At 41.9% G+C, this 20709-nt stretch overlaps 1 pseudogene across 1 annotated transcript in view; it reads right to left on the bottom strand.

Moving 5' to 3' along the window:
• Positions 1 to 304: 304 nt before the first annotated feature.
• Positions 305 to 20709, bottom strand: part of LOC101158285 (complement C3-like) — a 39853-nt pseudogene continuing 19448 nt past the window's right edge. The window contains exons 17-30 of the transcript XR_013658026.1: positions 13914 to 13981; positions 12788 to 12938; positions 12505 to 12590; positions 9850 to 9927; positions 9603 to 9752; positions 9471 to 9530; positions 8929 to 9010; positions 8639 to 8848; positions 8338 to 8560; positions 8140 to 8170; positions 6511 to 6590; positions 6337 to 6420; positions 615 to 759; positions 305 to 511 (exon numbers count right to left, since the gene is read on the bottom strand). The product of XR_013658026.1 is annotated as a complement C3-like (transcript). The remainder of the gene's footprint in view (positions 512 to 614; positions 760 to 6336; positions 6421 to 6510; positions 6591 to 8139; positions 8171 to 8337; positions 8561 to 8638; positions 8849 to 8928; positions 9011 to 9470; positions 9531 to 9602; positions 9753 to 9849; positions 9928 to 12504; positions 12591 to 12787; positions 12939 to 13913; positions 13982 to 20709) is intronic.

Below are 20709 nucleotides of genomic sequence, written 5' to 3'. Positions count from 1 at the left end.
TATATTCTAAGAAGGTGTAATTTGTTTGAATAGAATTATGGAAATTAATACGCTTTTCCATGATGATGTAATTTTATGAAAGGATTTGTATTAGAAAGATCTTTTTTTGTCTAATATTTAAAAAAACTGAGTGAGACCTGAAGTCTCCAACAGACGATCACATAAATACGTTACAGTTTAGCTTTGTGACGTCGATTTGTTTTCATTCTTTTTGAACTTTGACATGTGTGCTACAGTTTTCCTTTAACTGTCCCCTTTTTGGGGTTCTTTTCCTTTCATAAACACTCAAGTGAAGTCACACATGGTGGTTGATTGGATTTTATTCTGCAGAAATGCTGCAGACTTTACAGCAAAAATGATGCTTCTTTTCTATTCCAGACATCCAGACTGAACAAATTCTTCCATCATCTCCTCCAAGCTCAGACACGTAGGTTTGTGTTCATCCAACTGACACTCCTCTACCGTTGGCCAGTACTCAATCCAGGTGTGCTCTCCGAGGCTGTATTGATATCTGAAAGCAGAGAGGAAGAACTGAACAAAGAACTCTCAGAAACACAAGGACACAGGTGGGAAGGGCTTGGGATTCATTCAGAAGTTTCTCAGATCAGACTTACGTCTCCTGTCCGTCACCATGGTTGATGTCACCGGATGAACCCATGACCAGGTATGTGCTGCCGTTCTGCAGGCTCAGAGCTTTTCTGCAGTGGGGGTAGCTGATGAAATGTCGCAGTTTTCCTGTAGGTCCGACATCGTTACTGCCTGTGATGACCAAAGGGGAGGGGGCTTAACCGACAGTCAAGTAAGCCTCACGTCTGATGTTGTGTACTTCAATGTGTGTGTCCAACATGTCTGTGTGGAGTGGAACTATAAAGGTCATTTAGGCCATGATGGTGAGACCTGAAGGTCGTGCCCCACAGTCACTATGTACATGTTGTGTATTTTGTGATCCATGCATGATCTACGTGATCCATGAGTGTTTCTTGCGTTCGTGGATGTGCTCAGATGTCCGTCGAGGGTTTTGGCTGACGGTTCTTTACATGAATTTGGTTTTTAGTTGTTCAAAAATTTTGGTCGGTTAAGAATTATGCAGTTTATGTGTATTTAACGTATTTTATACGCAATCATTACCTAAATCTTGTGCAAATGTGCATGATCGTTGTGAGATGCAAACACAAATGTATGTCTTTCCACGACCGTTCCACATTTGTCTAACAGACTTTTCATGCATGAAGCACCGATGTTTAACATTAGATCACGTATAGGGCGCACATAACACATTCAGATTATGTTATGGACGCATGAATCACTAATGAATTACACATAAACAGCACAATAGTCACACAGTTCATGTTCTACGTTGGTTTATGTGTTCTTTGCATGGTTTATTCCTACTTCTTCTGTGGTTTTAATGGGGTTCATTCCTGATACATCTGTGAAAATTTCACGTAAAGACCACAACTTTTCTCCCTTTTTATACGAAGATTCACGTCTGACCAGTTTTCATCCGTGTTATATGCAGAAAATGTACATCGTGGCTGTAAGGAGGGACTCAGAGGAACAGCCTCTGACATCTGACAACCAGCAGTGCTTTGTCATTGAACCGTTGTTTCAGTTTGTCACTTTCTTTGTAACCCTTGTGCTATCCTAGGCACTTTAACGTTGGGAGTGGGGTCATCTAGACCCACTAGACAGTGCTCTGAACCTTTTTTCTTCAAAGATTTGTGATCTTCACTGGTGTCCATGGATTACATGAAATCTTTATCCACCTTTATCCACCTTTGTCATGGTAGGGAGAACACCTCAATGGAAGGGGGGGGGGTCATCTAAGATAGCACAAGGGGTTTACATGACTATGGTAATGTCTATGTTTCTTAAATTTTTACTTATTTTTTGTTTATTATGTTTTGTTTGGTGGGGGAATTTGGGAAAGTGTCTCCACAGAGTCTTCTACCTGCAATCTGGACATCATGTTTTTCTCAAACTGTATGGGGTTGATAGAAGTAAATTGTAGTCTTGAGGAAGACCATTTTGAACAGCACTATCTGGGTGCAAAACTGAGAAACTTAAACTGTGAATATTATAACCCAGAGGATTTAATAAAAACCAACAGTAGCTTTACCTTCTCCTCCTTGCATCTAAATATACGTAGTATCAAAAAACATCATGATGACCTAGTTTCACTGCTGGCATCAATAGGTCACAATTTTTACATAATTGGCTGCAGTGAAACCTGGATTAATGAAGATGCATATTTAGAGCTTTACAATTTAGATGGATATACACTGTTCTGCAAAAATAGAGCTGGAAAAGCTGTTGGAGGAGTTTGTCTGTATGTGAGCTCCTCATATTCAGTGAGGAAACGAACAGACATTATACTTGATGATGGTTTTTCTGACTCAATCTTTCTAGAACTAAAACATAACAATGCAAAAAGTATTGTTATTGGAGTAATATATCGCCCACCAGACTCTGATTATGACACATTTATAGACAAACTTGAAAACCTTCTTCTCCACATAAACCTAACGAACATAAATTGTCTTATCATGGGTGACTTAAATATAGATTTATCCAAGGACAATAAAACTAACAATGACTTTATTAATACTCTTTTCTCCTCATCCTTTTCCCCAAAAATTAATAAGTTTACCAGAGTTACGGATAAAAGCAAATCCATTTTGGACAACATGCTAACTAATACAGTAAATACTGAATATAAATCAGGGGTTGTATACTCAGACATCACCGACCATTATCCCATTGCATGCTATATGAATCTAAATAATAAAACCTCAATCTCACGTACAAGGAGAAAAGTGAAAGTGGTAAACACCCAAACTTTAGCAAACCTAATGAGTCACCTTCAAACCAAAAGGTGGGACGAAGTATTCAACACCACAGATCCCGAGTGCGCATACAATTCATTAATTGAAGAATTAACTGACTCAATTAGCAAATCAATCCCAGAAAAAACAATTAGACAAAAAGACATAAAAGTAAAACCTTGGATTACCAAGAGAATACTAAATTCAATCAAAAAAAAGAACAAATTGTACAAAAAGTATAAAAAAACAAGTACCCAAAATAAATGAATTTACATAAAATATAAAAACAATCTAACAAAACTATTACGAATAAGCAAACAAAATTATTTTACTACACAACTGAAGGTTGCATCTGGAGATCAAAAAAAGTCTTTGAGGGTTTTGAATAACATCCTCAGCCGCAGAACAAAAACTACAGTCATCCCTGATTCCTTAGAGCAATGTCAATCAAACAATCTCAGTTTACCTGATATTTTTAACAATTATTTCTGTTCAGTTGGGAAAAGTCTTTCTCAAAACATTTGTCCACCAGGTGGTGCTAATGACAATGTCTACCTTCAGGGAAATTACCCAAATGCATTCTTTCAAAAACCCACCTGTAAAACAGAAGTGGTAAATATTATAAACAAGCTGAGATCATCCTACACAGTTGGTGCTGACAACATAAGTAGTAATATCATTAAAGCCATAGTAAATGAAGTTGCAGAACCTCTCGCTTACACCATTAATCTTTCATTTACACATGGCAAAGTCCTAAGAAATGACTAAAATAGCTAAAAAAAAACCCATATATAAGTCTGGGGACAAAAATGATATTAAAAATGACAGACCCATATCAATACTGCCAATTCTTTCCAAAGTATTTGAGCGAGTTGTGTACTCAAGATTATCAGACTATTTTGTAAAACACAATGTACTTGTGCCTCAACAATGTGGCTTTAGGACACTAGACACACTATAGATCATGAAATATTACTCAGCAAATTAAGGCATTACGGGGTCAGGGGATTAGCGCTCCAATGGTTCAGGAGTTCAGGAGAGAGCAATATGTAAAAGTTGATGAACTAAAATCACATAAACTCAACATTCAAACGGGTGTACCACAAGGATCCATATTGGGACCACTTCTCTTCATAATTTATATAAATGATTTTGTTTACTGTTCTGGGGACATCCACAAAATACTTTTTGCAGACGATACTAGTTCATTCATGTCACTTAGAAATATGGACCTATTAGAAAAACTCCTAAATGAACAACTAGTAAAAGTAGATATTTGGTTCAAATGCAATAAATTGTCATTAAACGCTAGCAAAACCTTTATCATATTCCACACATCCAGACACAAATCCACCTACAGGAAATTAAACATAAATATAGATGGACGATCTCGACAACAGATGGACTCAATAAAATTTCTTGGAATCCATATAGATCAATTTATAAATTTTAAAAAACACATAGATGAACTAGTTAAAAAATTATCCAAATTTGTTGGTTTATTCTATAAGATTTGGCACATGCTCCCATCAGACGCATTGCTAACATTGTACAGATCCCTGTTTGAGCCTCACCTGGATCACTGTAACATCATATGGAATAACACATATTCTACCTACACGGCAAAACTCCAGATAACAAAGAAAAACAATAAGAGCAATAACCTGGTCCACGCCAAATTCCCCAACGGATCCACTCTTCCACAGATGCAGCCTCCTTAAGTTACCGGAACTCAACTCGTATCATAACGCATGCACAATGTACAGTGTTGTTCATAGACTAAGTAGTCGTTTGTGTGACCTCATACCACTTTTTTGGCCCTCTTATCACCATGACACCAGGGGAAGCATATGCTAAAAGGCAAAAACAGGAAGTTACAATGTACAAGCTTCTCTGTCTGTACTAAAGGTCCACAAACTTGGAATACTTTAGACAATGACGTTAAACAGTCTGCCACAATATATATGTTTAAAAGGAAACTGAAATTGCTATAATTGTCAACATACTGTACAAATGCTGCTCCGACCGAAACCACCTATTAGTGTGTGATATCTCTCTGTTTGTTGACACTTATATGGCCACACGCCTGAGTTTAAGTTGTTCAAAGTCATTGTCCCTTGTCCAACACTTTCCACTATATTACCATCATTTTCTCATACTATTATTGTATTTTTTCTATGTAATTCTTTTCTTTTCCTTCCGCCACTCATCTTCTGTACTTTTATGCTTGTCTAAAATGCTGGACCCCTAATAATAAGCAGCTGCTTCGGGGAGGTCCATTTTTCCCACATTCTGTATTGTGAGGGGATTTGTAGCTTTTGACACATTGTGGAAAAATAAAATAAAATAAAATAAACTAAACTAACTAAAAAAAACAGAGAAGGACTAGGTTTGGGGGTTTAGCTACCATGGCTGGACAGACACTAATGGGATGGAGCAGAGTTCAAGTGTAAGGAACTGCCTCCTGATCCACTCTGCAAAGCAGGATTTTTGTGCTGACCCATGCCCCCTACTCCCCCAGGCTCCAATAGCAGTCAGATTAAAGGAAGGTATAAAATAGCTAAATTCAAAATCCACTGTTTTGAGCCTTTAAGTGTTTTATAATGTTAATTCCTCAGTAAAAACAACCCCAAATTGGTATTTTGATCCATTCGTGCATTTCTAAGTATTCCCCTAAAAACCTGCTCCCTGAGCACCAGCCCCTCCCAATCCGCAAAAATGAACGGGATCTCACATTGTGATGTAACAAAGTGAGGACCCGCCCCTTACAGGAAGAGTCTGCGCTGCCAGCCCCGCCTCCAGGCTAACAGACACACCCACTTTCTCTGTGGAGCTAGCGGGGATCAGCTAAACGCTTTCCTTTTCTACAAACAATATGATCATCCATGTTCATCCATGAACTTCCAGATGCTGTTTGTTTTCATGGGAGAAACACAAACACACTACTGAGGCCGGCTCTAGGATGACATCATGAAATGGGCGGCACCCACAAGGAGAGAAAGGCGGAGCCTCAGAAATCGAGTCCTCTTACTTCTGGGTAGAAAGATGAGCTGCAAAAATAACTAATATTTCATCAAAAATCAAAATGGTTCTTTAGTGTGCCAATGGTCATATATGATCATTTATATGGATACAGTTTACTGGGAAAGGCTTAAGAAAGGCAGGATATAGACCCTGTAAGGAAAAAGCAGACACATATTGGCAGTACGATGTCACTTCTGTCAGGAACCTAGGAAATTGTGGTGCAAAGTACAATCACACAACCAAACAACACAAACACAAACCAACCCTGAACCAGTAGAACTAATAGAAAATCCTAAACAACAAAAGTTGCTGTCCATAAAGCAAAGGGGTAAGACTTCTACCACCTATTATGTTTGCGATCTGACCAAAGGTCTATTAGTAAGTGGTTATGTTGGTACATGATCATAAATTCCAAATGTTAAACCACCTCAGTATTGTTTCAGTCCAAAAGGGCTGAACGGGATAAGAAAGGCATATCAGTACCAACCTTTTTTGATGGTGTACTTCACCCGCATAGCATACATGTCTTGAGATTGTTGATAGACAACGTCCTCCACCAAAACTTTGTACGCTGTGAGGAGATGAGTGCAAATGTCAGCCTCTGCATGATGTCATGACTTGGGGCACTCTCAAACATGTAGGAAAGCAGTACATCTCGTACCATACATGTGTTTGCCATCTGTCCTCTCACAGAGCTTTGTTATGCGCTCATTGCTGCTGATTTTGCTCTTCTTCTGCGTGCTGCAATCAAAACAGTAATGGTGAACGTTGGTGCTTTTATTTTCCTTTTCAATCCCAGCACACGTCCAGTTTTCATTGCCCTTCACACTGTGGGTGTCATGCCTTTCTCAATGTAGACCTGCTCCTAGGAAAAAGGACAAAAGGCCACAAAAGAAACAGACCAAAGAGGGTTTAGACAGGATGTAGAGCTGGTCCACTGTTACCTGACCAAGATGGAAACCACACTGGTTTTCCTGAATCAGAGGTTTGAGTATTGGCTGAATTGTCTTCTCAAATACTCTAGAACAGACTTTCCCATGGAGAAGTGTGATTGTCCTGTAGTGGCAATGACCCAACTGCCATGTGATTGGGCAGAGATGCTTTAGATAAGAAGATCCCACAGCATCCAGAGAATTCATGTATTTGACCTTGTTCACTACTGGTACCTTGCCACCCAGGTGCTCATTGACTCCCTCAGTGATTTTGGCCCAGGTGATGAACAGCCCCACCCCTGATTCTCTGGGTTTCTGCTTCTCAGCTGTTGTGGAGGAGATCCTCAAAGTACTTCCTTCCACTTCTCATCAATCGTCCCGTCAATGTCAACAGATCCTCACCTGCACTGAAAATGGTGCTGGCACAAAGCTGTTTCCCCCTCCCTACAGGTGCTGGGTGGTTTGCTTGAACCTCTTTAAGATGACCGATAGTCCGTCTCCAGGGCCTCACTCATTTCCTATCAGGGACAAGTTCTTGCTACCACAAAATTGCCAGGTCGAAATTATAAATGAGACACTGTTCTCAACTGATCCTCCTGGTAAAATAAATGTTAAATAAAACTAGTTCAGGCTGCAGCTCGCTTAGACCAATACTTGTCAGCTGCCGCATGTCTTCACAAGTCAGGCTCAGTAGAACATCGTCCATACTTTACTTTCAGGTCCACCACCAGATTTCAGAATTTCTAACACAACAGTCACCAGAGACGTTGTGACCACAGCTCTGAACAGTAGGAGTGACAGCAGAGGTGGAAAACATAGTCCACTGCCCCCAGCCTCCCTCGGTACCTGTTTAAAGTTCTCCTGGATGTAGGAGTTGAAGACCTCCTCGATGGACAGCTTGGCCCGATGTTCCCACCAAACTCTGACAGTATTTTTGCCGCCAGCGAATCCAACTAAACACCAGGTTGTAATCAGTAGAAAACTCTGCCTCTCTCTTTACTAAGTGTCCCAGACACATGGCTGAAGGTCGCTTGAAACAACCACAAAGTTAGGGTTTCCTGCTGTCACATGCACTGATGGACATCATTGTGTTCAAAAGCAGTGTTTGGCATGGACAAACTGGGATGGGCACAGAAGTCCAACAACAGAACACCACTCAGGTTCAGATCAGAAAGCTATTTCTCTCAACCATGGATTACCCCAGACAGCTTATCTCCTAGGATCATTCAAGCTCTCAAACCCCTTCACCACGTAAAGGTGGCGATTCACGGAGGGTTTAGTGTTTGGAGCCTATGGGTTTGTTTCGTTTTTGGCTGAAGTCAGCAGCAGAAGTTGCGTGACAAATAAGATCTGGATACCTGCACAGAGCTGTAACTGTCCTTCTGCCCCCTGTGGATGATAAAACGTCACACATCGTGTGTCTGAAATTAGACAGAAACGTTCTCATTTATACTGGTCTTTGCACTCCGAAGATGCAATCGATACACACAGTACAACAACTACTTACCCTCATAATATTCATAGACTGACACTGCTGCTGGCTGAAGAATGCTCACCTGCTGGACCTGATGGAGCCTGAAGCTGATTATCTTTGGTCGAGTGTGAGAGACCTGAGGACAGACGTGAAACAAAGCTCAAACGATCTGGAACAAGAAGCAAACAAAGAGAGAAGAAGTGGCTCAGACAAACCCTTTCCAGGTAGATAATCAGTGAGCCTCGATCAGACAGAGCTGTGTTCATGTCAAACCTGTCAATAATGGCGTCCTGACCTGTAGATATCTGCAGATACAAACACATGTCAGAAATCTTGTTTTTTTAAGTCATTCAACCTCGTCCTGAAATGATTAACAATCTTACAGCTCTCAGGTCATCTATGTTGACAGCAAACCCTCTCAGCAAACCGATGTCTAAGATGGACATTGTAGCATCACGATTGCTGTCCTTGTACCTGCAAAGAGCATCATGTAGAACCAGAAAGGGAAAAGTAGACCAAAGCATCGAGGGACTGCTGCACCTTCACAACTTCTATCTGAAGCTTGTAAACTGCCTCATTTGAACTTGTTGTCTCTGCAAGAAGAAAAAATGTTCACAATCCGCTTATTTAACCAACAAAATGAAACCTTAAAAGTCCAGAAACAATGAGTTACCTGGGATTAATGTCACAGACATTTGAAACTTCTGACAGTCCCTTTTGGTGTTTTGAGACGGAGCATAATAAGAGGATGTCATCTGTCAACATGAGAGGTACATTAGGTCAAACAGGACAGATCAAATTTATTATTGAACCACTCCTCCCAAAACAGGCCTTCCCAATTCATCAGCACAGCTTCAAAACAGAAGGTCAAATTTACAGACAGTGCTCTTACTGTCTACGTACTCTTGAGGTGGATATCCATCTATACATGAGGGAAACATTGAGAGCATTACTCAGAGTAATGGAAGGGAATGCCTCTTTAACCAAACTCTTTCTTGGCTCTCTTAAGCTTTGTGGAATCACCAAAGCTGTTTAAAAATCACAAAGATGTTTTCTAGAAACTTCAAAAATTCTATAGATGTGAGGTCACCTTGTGAACCAGTCTCTGTCTTGATCATTACGTATCACACACTGTAGTCACATGTCATTCATGCTATTATTAACATTTGGACAAGAAATCTGTGGAATAAGTCTGAAACCAAACACAGTCCTCACTTTGATGGTGGCCTCTCCTGACCCTGAGACCCTTACTGTCACGTCTTTGTTTAGTCTGTCCTGTAGGGACAGATGTAGTCATGAACAAACAAACAAACATGGAACCTGTGTGTATCAGTGATCTGATCTCACTTCAAAGGTCCTGGTAACATAGATGTTTTTGTGGTTGATGTAATACTTTTCAGGTTTTGATCTGTCTGGCAAAAAGACATCCAAATATAGATCCTGTTCCGGAACGCTGGTCCAATACTCTCCCAAAGCCTGGTACATCATCATAGTAGCCTGGAAAAGAGGGACATGGAACAGAACAAATGGCTCAAAATAATGTAAAACCATTCAAATGTTACTGAAAATACATAAGAGAAAGACGTCTCATAACCTGAGTGTATTCACGGCCTGAACCACCCAGACGCTGATGGTTAAACCATCTCACAACAGGTCTGGCATCGTCAAAAGCCTGTAAAGGCAGAACAGTTATCACAGACAATCACTATCTTGTGGTGGGGATGGTTACTCTGTGATATGACTGAAAGAAGAAGGCCCTAAATAGAAAGGAATTTCCTTCTCAGGGACTAAGGCTTAACCACTTAGACAAGTCTTAAGATCCTTTTTTGGCCCCCACCTTCTCCTTGCACTGCATCTCCATGTCCTCCTGTCTGTTGTCTACTGTCTTGTCACTGACTGTCTTTTTCCTAACAAGCCTTTTTCTCTCAGAACAGTCTTAACCCCAGAGTCATCCTCACACCATAACCAACACATGTAAAGCATTTCATTCTGTCACAGACATTATTAGTGCAAAGTAGAGCTGACACCTGTGCTCAGAGGGAGAGTGCCCACACCAAGACCCCGCCGAAGCGGCAGCAGTAGCCAGGGCCCCCCAACACTGGCATGGTATAGCAGATAGAGCAAATCTATCCGCCAGACCAGGGCTAGCAGGACCACCGCAGTCCCCCCCAACACCAAGGAGCAGGGAGGCACAGGAGCACGGAGAGTGGAGGTCCCATCCCAGCCAGGAGGATAGGCCTCCGCCCCACCAGGGGGTCCAGCACGGGACTCCACCCCCAGAGAGCCCCCGCCAGCAACAGACGAGCAGCCCACCACCACCCCGGAGTTCTACGCATCCCCCCTCCTCAACCCAAGGCATGAGCCAGAGCCCGCCCAAGGGAGACCTGCCCCATGCTCATGGAAGCCACCCTCCCACCTGGCGAGAAGTCGGGAAGAGAACAAGGCAGGGGACCCCCACCTCCACCCATGAGGAGAACACCCAATTAAAGGTGAAGGTCCCTGAGGAGCATTTAACAAATGAGGCTCACCCACAGTTGGAATTTTGGAGGGGCCAACGCTCAAGGGCAATCACCAAAACCTGCACCACAGGGACACTGACCCCCCAGGCTCAGATGTGATGTGATCCCTGGCTTATGATCCCACCAGAGCTCAGGGATCCCTCTCCCTGCATGGAGGAGGGTCAACCTGGTCCGAAAGCCAGCACCCAAGGGACATGGCCCCTGTTGCTGAGGGTCTGGTTCCCCAAACCAGGGATGGGGTAGGGGACAGATGATCTGAGGTCCCACCTTTCTTGTGTAAGGTATGTGATGTTTGCTTGTGTGTGTGTGTGTTGGAGTGTATATTGTTGAGGTGTCAGGGGTGTGGGTACTACAGGGTGCAGTTAAAATTAGCGGTTAGGGCACAGAGGACATCTCCTTATTGCTCACAGTGATGTCCAAGCACCCCCCCCCCACCAAGGGTTCTACATGTCTATGGTGCAATTAAAACCAAGTGTGGAGGGGCCGAATTCAATGTGGCAATCATGGGAGGGGGGCTCCCCCCTGAAGTGCATTGCAGGCTGACCCCCACATCGCCCTAGTAAGTGGTTGTAAGAGGAAGGAGGGTAGGCTGGGGAAAGCTAACAGACTGACCCCGATTGTTGAGGCCACTGTCCCCCAGCCCACCGCGAAGAGGGGTCTGAGGGCAGGGATCCCAGTATAGCTTAGTCAGTTTGTTAGTTCAATTTAGTATTTTCCTATTAAACTCTATGTATTCATGATCCTTTTGAGTTCATGTTTCACTTTTTCAATTACCGATACAAAGCCCATCGAGACGAGTGTTGTTGTGAATTTGAGCTATACAAATAAAACTGAACTGAAATTGAATTCAAAGTCCACCACCGTCTGTCCTTCTGCATTCTTGTCCTGAACACCAAACTTCTCCATCACTCCTCAATCATCATTTTCTCCCCTTTGGTGACACTCTGGATCTCCTCATCCATCTCCTTCCAGAATTTCTCCTTTCTATCCTTGCGCACATCCTACCTGAGGGGAATAACCACTGACGACATTCACCACCACACATTCATCTTCTGTATTCAGACTCAACACCTATCTGACCTTCTCTTCACCTCCAGAACATTCTCATCAGACGTCTCCGGGATCTCTCCTCATCTGATCTTCTTTCCATCCACTCCTTGATAAAATAGCTTAAAGCTGCTCTCAATCTATGAGCTTTCCTCTCTTTCCATCTGGTCTCTTGAGCCCATGGGAGACTTTTCTTCTTTCCATCATTTGGACCAACTCTTGATTTCCTGTCAAAGTCTCTTAATTCAAAGTGCCTACTCAAAGTACTTCCCTCGGTTTAAAAAAAATATCTTTCTTTGTCCAATTCCACCAACCCTCTATAGGTCTACAGCACCAGTCACTGTTAAGCTGGGTCATGGCTGATCTGGTGTAAAAGCTCTGTTCATGATTGATTTGGCTTTGGTTTTACATCAGGCGCTTTTCCTGACTAAACACTTTGTATTTACCCAAACTTGAGACTGGCACACCAATGCATTGGATTGTGCCCCCTCGTGAATGCAATGCCCACCCAAACAAAACATATTTAACTGTTTCCTGTCCACACATTCACCAAGCTTTTTATTTTGATGAGAAAATATTTAGTCTTTAGTCAACAGAGAGGATTTTCTGTCATTTACAGTTTGTGACCTAATCTGTAATTAAACAGAAACTGGATTCTCTGTCTGGATGCCACACAAGCTCACCTTGGCCTGGACCAGAGCTAGAAGTGCATACGCAGTGGCTTCAAGCGTAAACAAGGTATTTCCAGGAACGGGCTAGTGGGACAACTCTGTAAGACACGGACAAATCCCTTGTAGTGAATCTTCTCAAAATGCTTTTATTCTTGAAAACAGTCTAACATTATGAATAACTCTTTAAGGTTCTAAATCTCTGCATTAAGTGCACTTTATTATGTACTTGTGGTCATTTCAATAGAGCAGTTGTGGGTGTTTCCATTTTATGACTGTGATGTCTGTTTGTCAAAACCTGGAGAAGCGACGTTATAGAGGATCTGGCGGTTCAGCTTTCCCTCATTGGCCAGGGCGTACGATGTCATTGCAACAGCAGAAGGGCTTGTGAGGCCAGGCAGTTGATTCTCCAGGTAGACGACTGCTTTATTGATGCTGCTTGGGAGCCTCTGAACAAAACAGATCCAAGCTGTGGGTCACCTGTGTGCCCCATACAAATGTATGTGCCTGCAGACAGCCTGTATGCACCCACAAGGCCTGTCATGACTAAGGCATTAGAAAATAAACGTATATTTATTAGCATGTTTGTTTTAAAGTCACTGCAGGGGTTTGCGCCCTTACATTTATGTAAGGTCATTGCCATGGTGCAGAGGTAGACTGATCGACCTCTGATTGCTAGACAGCCAGTTTGGTTCCCGCTCTGCATGCCAATGTGTCCTTGGGCAAAACGCAGACCCCTACATTGCTCCTGGTTTTTATGGTTTATAGGTTTATAGTGTTGGTCAGTGGAGCTGCCATCAGTTAGTGAATGTGTGTGCATGGGTGAATGGGACTATAAAGCACTTTGGGGCTTCTTCACCATTTATTAATTGGGTGTTTCTTTGAATTTGTGGTTAATAATCTATAATTTTCTAATGCTTTTCTATTTTGATGAAGGCCTAAAACACTTTCCAGTCACATGAACACACATTTTCATACACCACCAAGAGCAATGTGAGATTCAATGTCTTGTTGAAGTACACATAGACACGTTGGCAGGGAAGATAGAAACCAAAGCTCTTTTAATCAAAGGCTGACCACTACATCTCTGCACCACAGCCACTCTGAATTTGTGTCAAAATAGAAATATTGTTAATTTAACTTTATTAGTTATTTTTTGGTCTTTTGGACTAGAGAGGACATTTTTTTTCTGACTTTATTTTGTCCCACGGCTTGAACAATTATAATAAATGGAGCTTTATGGATTTTTAGGATTTGTATTTTAATACCCTGGTATATTAGAACCACTGTTCTTGATCAGGGTAGAATAAATCGTGTTTTTGTTCATGTACGCCACTAGAATAAACAGTAACTTCATATTGTGTCAAAAGAAAGTAAAAACATAAAATATTGTGTAAAAATAACATAATAATAAAGATACTCACATGGATAATATTAGAGCAGACGGGGCGCGACTCCTGCATAGCAATGAGGCAGAACGACGTCAAGGAGTCTGAGTGAGCAACAATCAGGGAGTTAGACAGAAACATGCACTGTCAGCAGGTGATGTGACTGTAATTATGAAGACATATTTGTACAATGAAAACAAAAAACACAGTTTTAAAATCAAAATTTACCAAATTAGAAATAAAAATGTGGTTTTAAAAAACAACTGATTTCAGTAGTGTTGCCTCAGATCTCACTGAACTTAACTAAAGTGCCATCAAACCGGCCAAGCCCCGACATAAGGATTCATGCTAATGGTCTGGATTCCACCCAATCAAATGCCTTATATAACTAAAACCACCAATGAAACTCAGGCTCTCCCTTTGAGTCAAATCATTGGGAGTCCCACTCATTTCCAAAGAATGCAACAAGTTCATGGTAGGTTTTTTGTTTTTACAAAGAACAAAGTAAAATATCATAGTTTTACTCTGATTACATTGCATAATTTATTTAACTAATTAACTCAACAATTAACTTATATAGTGATATATGACATTATTTTCTCATTTGCTAAAGAAAAGCGAATAAAGCTTTAGGACATGTCTTCATAAGTGGAACCACACAGCGCACCACGATCACATGAAAGTTGTACCAAGAACCACCTCCAGTTAGCCTCTCTGGATTTGTGTTTGTTATTTTTTCAGTTTCCAAGCTGCCCTCTATTTTCCTTTTTTGCCATTTTCACTTTTTTTCAACTGTAGTCGTTTTACAAACGGAAGGAGGCAACGCAACATTGCAGTTCTGATTCCTACGTTGTCTCTGAAGTCAAACATAAAGCCTCGTGACCCCGAAAGGGACAAAACGGGTTAAGAAGATTAATGAATGAATTAAAACGTTGTTTTAATAACTTTGACATCTAAAGCTTGACATCTTCTGCTGGATAGTGACATTTTGAGGCTCTGGCTGTCTCCTCTCAGGCCTTTGTGAGCCATTTGGAGCCATCTTGTGAAGCAACAAGCTGATTAGATTTGTTACCCATTCCACTGCAACAAAAGCCTTGATGTTTGAGTAATAAAATGAATTCTTAATAATTAACAATGACTGTAAAAAAAAAATCTGGCATTAGCTTTAGCATCATTTTAAATGAGGCTAAAAGGATTTGTCACTGAACTTTTGTTCTCGTTTTGTTATCTCCATGATTTTCAACAATTTTTCTCTCTAAAAGTCAGAAAAATCTTCATGAGAATTGTTCTTGGCTAGCTTGATTAGACTTTTTCTGATTTTAGAGTACTGTAAACGTAAGATAGTGTTAGTGATTGATCGTACCTTGTTAATTGGAACGATACTTAATCAGCACTGAACCCTTATGTTGGTTGGTCAGCCGGTTTGGTGAGAGGCCCTGGCTGCAGTGTGCAGACCAATGCGCGCTTCAATGTGGGCTGGGTTAAATGCACACTGTTTGCGATTCTTCATCGCAGTAAAGGTTGGCATTCAAAAATACCAAGTGTCTCAGCTTTGTGAAGCTGATCTGGTTTCATCTATAAGTAATGATCTGCTCTGTTTAGGAAAAGAGTCAGTCCTCAGGTGCAGGTTGGCTGTGGAACTGGTTTTAGATGAACCTAAATCTAGATGAGTCTAAATTCTCCTCTCGTATTTTCAATTAAATGGTAAATGACGTATACTTAACATTAATTGTCTAAGCCCCAAGCTCCAATTGGTCCAGAACTCAGTGGCCCGCACCATCTCCAGAACCCCTTCCTTCAGTCATATCACCGCGGTTCTCCACCAGCTGCACTGAACCTCCAGAATCAGATTCAAACTCCTCCTGTTCACCTTTAAGGCCCTTCCATAACCTGGCTCTTCCTTATCTCTCCCACCTCCTCCATATTAAAACCCCGTCTCGTTCTCTTCGGTCCTCCTCGTCTGTTCAGCTCTCTGTCCCTCCGGCCCGCCTCGTCGCCATGGGAAGTCGAGCCTTCAGCTGCTCGGCTCCCAAACTTTGGAATTTCCTCCCTCCTGACCTCCGGAACATAGACATTTTTACAAACTTTTAGATCTAAACTCAAAACCCACCTGTTTATTTCTGCCTTCCCATCCAGATTCACTTTTGATTTTTGTCTTTTTATATTTATTGTGCTTTTACTGCAGTGACTTTATTTTAACCTTTGTAAAGTGTCCTTGGGTTTTGTGAAAGGCGCTTTAAAGAAATGGATTATTATTATTATTATTACCTGTATGGCACTTTTCTACCTTCCTCAAAGGCCCAAAGCGCTTTACAGTAACAGTCCCTTTCACACATTGGTGGCAGCTCAGCTGGCGCCAACCTTCCACCAGAGGCAAAGGTGTGGTTCAGCGCCTTGCCCAAGGACACTTTGACATTTGGCCAAGGAGGGAATCGAACCTGCAGTATTCCTATCAGGGGTTGATTAAAGTGAAGTGGTTCTGGATTTTGCTTCTCTTTCCAGTGTTACTCATTTTCTGTAGGTTTTTATGATGAGGTTGTGTCTTCTTGTAGCACCTGTAGACTGCAGTCAATGGTAGCACCTAGCTCTCTGTTACTCTGAGCTTTCTGTCATGGTGCCTCTGTCAGTTCTCCTCCCCCTCCCCTCTCTGCTTGGCCACTGATTCATCCCACCTGCATCCACTCATCTCATCATGCCGCCAGACCTTCATAAGGAGCTCCAGGACCAGTATCCATCGCCAGTTCGTTGCCCCTGATGGTGCTTAGTCTGGTCTTCTTAGTTTCATGCTCTGTGCTTTTTCTCGCCTCACGAACCTTTGCCTTGTCTTCAGGATCACCAAACCCAGCAGTGGACGCCAGAATCTCCGACTACCCAAGCAGTACATCACGGAACCAACCTACCTCACCACACCACGAAGCTTCGCCGAACCTCCAATCATGTCACAAGCCATAGCTGAATCTCAAGCCAAGTCACGAGCCGACACCGAATCTCCAGCCACGTCACGAGCCAACGCCGAATCTTCAACCTCGCCGCCTTTTGGTTACGCCTCAACCCTAACCACCTCGGAGAAAATAAAAACTCCTTACGACTACTCATCTGTTGTCTTCCTTCTGGGTTCCAGCATCTGGGTCTGTCTAGCCTAGCAAGTCATGACGCTTTCAGTAACCCCCTCCAGCACAAACACGTATTGACTAAGAGTCTGGTGATACGATACGTATCCCGATATTGTACTGGAACACGTTTTCTTTTTAATAGTATGACTTAAAAGAAATTCTACCTGAATTTCAATACGTCTTCCATTGTAATGAAATGTAAAATTCAGTTTATTTAATGATCACAATGTTAACCACTGCAGCTGTATCTCAAATATAAGTTGCTTTTACCCAAACAGATTCACAGTGCTTTTATTTTGGTAACTTAAAATATAGAAAGGGATCAATCAACATTGTCTGATTTCCACAACAAATTATTTTTATGAATTAGAAAAAAATGGAATTGAATGCACCTTAACCAATAAGTTTCTAAAAGTATGATTGAGGAAATAAAATGCTGTTTATTTTCAATGTTAATGATTAATGAAGTTTTTAAAAAGAACAGGCACCTTATGATAGTCTTCACTCACCATCATCTCTCTGTTGATTTCTCTAAATGAGCCATCAGGCAGCTGAGCATTGAGGATTAGAAAGTCTACTGCATCACATATATGCTCCTTTCTGATGGCCACCAGCTCATTGGCCATGAGAAGTACCTTAACAACATAAGCTGTTAACCTTTTGGAAGACAGGAGAGGAAGCAGAAATTACATTTCATACCAAAGTCGGCATGTGCTGTGCACAAAACTATGTTAAACATTGACGTTTTTGCTTAAGCAGCCTCTGGTGCTTTCCAAGTAATACTTCTAAGCTAGGTTGTTTTAGCAGAGGCATTGCAGGCTGCATCAACCTCCCAGGCATGTTATCAGCTGCACTGATAACATTCAGAGAAAGAAGCCAGATTTTGGACATTTTAAACTGGTCTAAAACCTTAGGTCAATCCAAAAGCAAGTTAACACCAGCACAGATACCACACAGACTCTGGTTGAGGCTGCAGGTCTGTGTATGTCAGTGGTTTGGTCAGCACTAAAATCATATTCAGAAAAGCATGTTGTTAGAACTTAGTAGGACCTATAACAGCATAACTGTCAGCACTGCAGGTAAAAAAAAGAAAACATACAGTAGTGTCTTTAAAGCAAATTGTCAAAACAAATTAGACAGATTCCTCTATTAAAATGGATGTAAATGCAGAGAGATGAAGACGTAAGAAGACCAAAAACTGAAAAAGGTCAAAACAGCATCTAAAATCCTAATCATTAGGAAGGATGGATGGATGGATGGATGGATGGATGGATGGATGGGTGGATGGATGGAAGAAAGGATGGATTGGTGGATGGATCGATGGATGGAAGAAAGGATGGATTGGTGGATGGATGGATGGATGGATGGAAGAAAGGATGGATGGATGGAAGGATAGAAAGAAGAAAGGATGGATGGAAGAAAGGATGGATGGGTGGATGGATGGATGGAAGAAAGGATGAATGGAAAGATGGATGGATGGATGGATAAATGGATGGATGGATGGATAGAAGGATGGACGGAGTCCCACAGGGGTCAGTTTTAGGACCCATCCTGTTTATGCTTTATGTGCTACCCCTAGGAAACATAATCAGGAAACACAGCATTAATTTTGATTGTTATGCCGACGATACGCAGTTGTATTTATCCATTAAACCTGACCAGAATGACAATATAGAGAAACTGAATGCCTGCATTAGAGAGATCCAGACCTGGATGACAATTAATGACCTCCTCTTGAACCCAGAAAAAACTGAGGTCATTATACTAGGTCCTAAAAACCTCAGAGATGCTCTGTCTGATCAGACAGTCTCCATGGATGGTGTAAGTCAGTGTTTTTCCAACCAGTGTGCCGCGGCGCACTAGTGTGCCGTGGGAGATTGCCTTCATTAACTGATCTAACATAATTTTCCATCTCCAGGGTATCAGCTCTTTGTTCATCCAAACAGGCCCTGATAAAACACTGAGTAGTTAGGAATATGAAAGACCATAAAAAAGTTTTTTCTTTGTGTTTATTTGATTCTATTTAAGACATTTTGATAAGAATGACGGTACCACCATTTAGCTGAAACTAAAGTCGTTTTCTGAAAAGTCCCGCCCCTGCAACTGTCTCCGCCAATCATTCTTGAAGGCTTAATCACATTTCAGTCAGACAACTCTTGCAGAAGAACATTTATTTCACAACATCTTTAGGATGACATTCACAATTTGATTCACAACTTCGTTTTGGCATAAGGCTCCGTTCAATTCCTTGAGACAATTATTTTTCCATACACTTTCGGGTAACAACCCCCGTAACGGAGCCCACAGGTGGAAGCCGGGGAGGAGGGAGGGGCAAAGAATGAGCGCTGAAGGTAAGAGAGAATGAACAATTGTACACCTGACTTAAATAGGACGCTAAGCAGGTGGGTTAATTAACAGACCCGCCCTAGGGGAGTAACCTGCAATTCTGCCGAGTGTCTGCCCGAAATGCGACGAGTCGCTTATTTCAGTCAGACAACTCTTGCAGAAGAACATTTATTTCACAACATCTTTAGGATGACATTCACAATTTGATTCACAACTTCGTTTTGGCATAAGGCTCCTTTCAATTCCTTGAGACAATTATTTTTCCATACACTTTCGGGTAACAACCCCCAACACCAAGATCATCCAGAAGAAGAAGAAAATGTAAATGTATAATGTATAATCAGTGTGTAAATAAGATGAGGTGTGTTTTCGGCAGCATTCCATTTTCACTTCATTTCATTTCATTTCATTTCATTTTCCAGTATGACTGCTATGTGTTTACCCGGCACCATTGACCGTTTGGCCGCTCCCTTCGAGAACCACTCTACGAAGGGAACATGCTATCTAGTGTATCTGCTATGTGTTTACCCGGCACCATTAACCGTTTGGCCGCTCCCTTCGAGAACCACTCTACGAAGGGAACATACTATCTAGTGTATCTGCTATGTGTTTACCCGGCACCATTGACCGTTTGGCCGCTCCCTTCGAGAACCACTCTACGAAGGGAACATGCTATCTAGTGTATCTGCTATGTGTTTACCCGGCACCATTGACCGTTTGGCCGCTCCCTTCGAGAACCACTCTACGAAGGGAACATGCTATCTAGTGTATCTGCTATGTGTTTACCCGGCACCATTGACCGTTTGGCCGCTCCCTTCGAGAACCACTCTACGAAGGGAACATTCTATCTAGTGTATCTGCTATGTGTTTACCCGGCACCATTGACCGTTTGGCCGCTCCCTTCGAGAACCACTCTACGAAGGGAACATGCTATCTAGTGTATCTGCTATGTGTTTACCCGGCACCATTGACCGTTTGGCCGCTCCCTTCGAGAACCACTCTACGAAGGGAACATGCTATCTAGTGTATCTGCTATGTGTTTACCCGGCACCATTGACCGTTGGGCCGCTCCCGTTCACCAGGGGAGCATACTATCTGAAGAGAGAGAGAGAAAAAGAAGACTGGAGGGGAGCCAACAAGATTACACAACCTGATTCAATTTAAACACCATGCATTTTATACTCATCATTCGCGGCTTCTACTTGAGGGAGGACTTCTCTTAAGATAATTATTTTCCTTACGCTTTAGGGTAACAAAAACCCCCAACGCCAAGATCATCCAGAAGAGAAAATGTGAATGTATAATCAGTGTGTAAATAAGATGAGGTGTGTTTTCGGCTGCATTCCATTTTCACTTCACTTCATTTCATTTAC

Source organism: Oryzias latipes, chromosome 9, assembly GCF_053564925.1.
Source record: "Oryzias latipes strain Hd-rR chromosome 9, Olatipes_Hd-rR_3.1".
Taxonomy (NCBI): Eukaryota; Metazoa; Chordata; class Actinopteri; order Beloniformes; family Adrianichthyidae; genus Oryzias; species Oryzias latipes.
Note: the sequence above shows the minus strand (reverse complement) of the source record. Positions and strands in the feature narration are given on the sequence as shown.